A 4,721-nucleotide genomic window follows, 5' to 3' on the forward strand; every position below is an offset into this window, starting at 1 on the left:
TAAACTCAACTATTGAAAACAAATCTTTCCGAGACTAATTTGTAAGACTGGCAGACCCTTGAAATTTTTACCCCAGTGGTGGAATGACTGGAAGATTGTACTATGCACTCACAGTATAGGCCCCCCGGGTTGCCAAGAGCTATTTATAAAGTGGGCATAATTGAGAAAATGGGTGTATATTTGGCTATTTTTCTCTAATATGTGACAAAACAAAGTACAAAGCCTCTATAGTTCTCTGATACAGAAAATATATGATTTGTATCTTAGCAAAATATATTGGAAACTTTGTATTGAAATTATTATAGTAGTCCAGGGCCTTACAAATTTTACAGTAAACAGACTTACGGGAGGCCAGTCAGCTCAGTGGTGGGCTCAGCTCTCAAACCAGCTGTATTTGAAACCCATGTCTAGCTTTGTGTCCTTAATCCCTTAAATTCCTTCAACCCTTTGAATTTCAGGTTACTCATAACCAAAATGAGAACAATAATGATATCTAACTCATAGGGTTTTGTGAGGACTTCGTAAAACCCTGAGTAGAATGCTTGCCAAGCACTCAATAAGTGGTAACTCTCCTTATTCTGTGTATCATGGGTGCCTTCTCTGGTACACTCCAAAAAGGTCTGCTTTGATTTAATATTTAGTGCCTCTTGTTAATACATATGTTCAATAAGGCAGTAACTATTAGATACTAAGATCATGTCTATAATGAGTCAATAGATAAACGTATGTTGAGCATTCTCCCTGGGCTCAGCACCGCAGTGGGTAACGCAAAAGATACAGACCCTGCCCAAAAGGTGCTTATAGGTGAAACAACCTGCTACCAATTCCAGAGAGCACATCTTTGTGTTAAAGGGGGTAATATAAAAATCTAAATTCAACAGGTGTTAGAATTCAGGGTAAATCAGTGAGAACTGGGATAGTCAGAGAAAGCTTTAGGGAGGAAGTAAAAAAATAAAGCCTTGGAGGATGTGCATGATCAAGACAGGCATAGAGAAAAAAAAAAAAAGAAAATGTGCTCCCTACTAAAGGAAATGATGCCAGCAGGATTATGGGTGAATATGGAGGACAGCTGAGCCTGGCTTCCTGGCTTGACTAAAGAGAATGGAGCTTTTTAGAGAAAAAAATGGGTAATGGGGTTTTTTTGGAGCACTAGAGTAGACTGTGGAGGGCTTTAAGAGCCAGAGGAGTTTTTACTTGAAATGATAGGAGATAAGGATTGTGTGTTATGAAGCGAGGTGATAAAAACAGTGTTTCATAAAGACTGGCCTTATTAAAGGATACAGGGAGATCAAAATCAGGACAGAGCAGTATGGCAGCTTGGAGGAGACTGCAGTTACCTAGGTGTGGAAAGAGGGATGGGGAAAGAGAAATGGAGGTTTTATTGTGAGTGAAATGGCAGTCACTGGAGGGTTTTGAGCAAAGGAGTGACATTCTCCTATTTATCTTTTATTATATCTCTCTGTTCAGTTGAGAATACTTTGAGAGGGTCAAGAGGGGGAACTGGGAGACCTGGTAGGACGCCATTTAAATAGTTCAGGAAAAAGTGATGGTGGCTTGGCTCTCATGTGAGTGGAAGGGGTGAGAAGTAGTTAGAATAAATATTGTGAACAGGCTTCACAGGCAGGCATCTTAGGCAGTCTCATGGAACTCCACCCTTGGTTTAATGCTCTGCTGTCATAGTCTTGAAATTCTTAATAACTGAATAAATGGTCTCACATTTTTTATCTTACACTAGAGCCTCACAAATTATGTAGGCAGCCCTGATTGTGAATGTAAATATCAATATATCAGGATTTATTAATGTATTGGAGTTGGGGCTATGAGAGAGAAGAAAAGTCAATGATTACTCTGGGGTGTTTGGCTTGAATAGTTAGAAAAATGGATTTAGTGAGATGCAAAAGACTGTGGAACACAGAATTACGGGGGAAGCGTCAGAGGCTCAGTTTTGAACATATAAAGTTTGAGATGTTTACTAAGCATCCAAGAAGAGATGTCTGGAGTTCAGAGAAGGGTTTCAGGCTGGATATATAGGTCTAGAGTAACCAACATTTGCATAGTCTTTGAAGCCATAAAACTGAAAGTGAACACCTTCGTATGGGGTATAAACATAAAGAGAAGTCTAAGCACTGAGCCACAAGGCAGTCCCACCTGTTGATGGAGGTGATGGGGCTCCAGCAAAGGTGACAGCGCAGGACCAGCCAGAAAAATACCAGACATTCAGAAGAGTGTGTTGCACCGGAAACCAAAGAAAGAAAATGTGTCAAGAAAATGCTGATGATAATTCAAGTAAAATGAGAGTGGGGATTTGACTACTGAGTTTAATATGGAGGTTACTGGTGATAAGAGCTGTTTCTGTGGAAAGGTGGAGGCAAAGGCCTGGTTAGATTTGATCCAGGAGAGCAAGAGAGGAGAGAGCTAGGAAACTACAGGTATAAACTACTCTTTGAAGAATCTTGCTGTAAGGGGTGGAAGAGAAAGGGATAGTAGCTGGAAGGAAAGCATTGGTACCACTGAGAGGGCAGGCAGGCTGGATGTTTTAGGGTAGAAAAATGAAATGTGATTTGAGATTAACAGCTTGATTTTAGGTAGAGTTGGTGATTGTGATGGGTCAAATGGAAATGGCTAGCAGGCAGCTAGAAAGATAAGAATAGATGTGTGAGAAGACAATTGAAATTATCCACGGTTTAGACTTCATTCACACAGAGGTGCAATTTGGGGCTGTAAAAATGAATTGGCCTGGAATAAAATTGTACAGAGAACAATAGAGGATTGAAGAAACTAATATTCTGAGTCAAGTAATAAAACAAAATCAAGAGCACTGGGCTACATTCCCAACTTCTAACTCCGTTTAGGTGTAGCTGTATTTCCATTGGCTAATTAAGGTAATTATCTGAATAATTAAATATCCACACAAAAGCATTCGTCCAAATTAGCTGGATATTCTACACGAAAAGAGGATCTATCATTTGAGAAAGTCTATTATTGGATTCATTTTTTCTGCTTTTCTCAGTCTACACAGAATGAAACGTTATTTAGAAATAAACTAGAAATTACTACCTGCTAGCTGACAAAGAGGACCTTAGCTTCTACTAGGATTTTCACAACCCTAAAATTGAGATTTTTAAAGATAAAGGCATAAACAAGACCACATAACTTAGGCTAAAACATACTATTTGTCAAAACGTATGTTACTATCAATGAAGGAAACTGAATAGCAATGATTGCTCTTCACCGAGGATTCAGCAAAATCCTCACAGACCTGGCCTAACGTGACCTGTAACCTTTAAGGCAAAATCAAAGGAGAAAGAGCTTTCTGAGCAAAAACTTGCCCCCCCCCCCCCCCCACACACACACATGCGCGAAAATCAAGGCCAACCAAACAGCCCTGGAAGTGGAAGGGAAATTTGGGCCTTTTTCATAGCAGGAGGCAAGTCAATGCTGTCACTCACTAAAACGACACTGGTCACAGCCAGCTCAGACCTCAGCAGGCACGCACTGCTCAGAGCAAACAGAACAGTTCAGACTGGGGGGCTTCAGATGCTCCTGTTTTCCTTTGTTTTCCAAGATGATCCCACTGACAATGATTATTGTCTAAAGACTGTAATCTAAGAAGCATTATATAGAAACATAAGAAATGTCACATTGGAACTGACAAACGAGCCTTATTATGGCTCTGACAGTGGCACCAAGGGACATTTCGTGGCAGAGCGTGAATGTTACTCTAGCAACCAAAAGAATATTACTTCAAAAAGTTCTCCCCCCACTTTTTTGAGGCACTTCAATAAAGAGCTCAAGAAGAGGACCTGGGAATGTAGCCAGAAGAATACGCTTGGCCTAACCCTGCTTCCTCTGGGCCCCAGAAGGTGGCAATGATAACAGCTTCACTTCAGAGCGTGGGGCAGCGCCTTGGGAGACAGAGAACCTTCACCAGGAGACCAGCATAGCCATGTGCTTCCAGGCACACAGACAGTGTTCTCTGGAATGTCATCATCTAAGCATAGGTGGCAGGTATAGTATCTTGGGTAGCCAAGATGATTCCCCAAACCTGTATTTCTGGTCATCTCTCTGACCTTGGCCTGGGCATTCACAACACTTGCATCTGAGCCAGACATCTCATCTGAGCCAGACAACTCTGAAAATAACTCAAGCAACAAAATGAGCAACTTTCCTCATTACACACAATGGATGCCTTAGGGTTTAGGGCTCCTCCTGAGAAAACTGGCTGGATTGGGATAGGAGCGAGGGATAAATCCCAGAAGTTTTAATAATGGATGTTGGGAGACAGCAGCTCTTTCCACTGTGTTAGGTTGGAAAGAGGAAGCCTGGAACCAGTGGTGAGCATGTTCCTGGAACCAGTGGTGAGCATGTTCCAAACCCGCGCGGAGGGTTCCTGTCTGCACAGGAGAGAATGCGACCGCTTTATAAGGAGCAGAACCGGATAGAGTGAGAGCTGAAGCCAGAGAGCGAGAGACACCCTGATAACACTGTGTGAGTCTCTGAGTCCACGGAATCCAAACCACCCGTGAGTTAACTGGTCACATGAGCCTATGGATTGTATTTTCCTTAAAATCACTTTGCAATGATTTCTATCACATACGTATGAAGAGTTCTGAATAATATCAGAGGAATATATAATTATAGTAAATAAACATACAGAAAAAAATTTAACCTTTAAATACTAAAATCATCAGGTAAAAACAAAAATGCGCTTTTTCTTAGTC

Source organism: Pseudorca crassidens, chromosome 3, assembly GCF_039906515.1.
Source record: "Pseudorca crassidens isolate mPseCra1 chromosome 3, mPseCra1.hap1, whole genome shotgun sequence".
Classification (NCBI taxonomy): Eukaryota; Metazoa; Chordata; class Mammalia; order Artiodactyla; family Delphinidae; genus Pseudorca; species Pseudorca crassidens.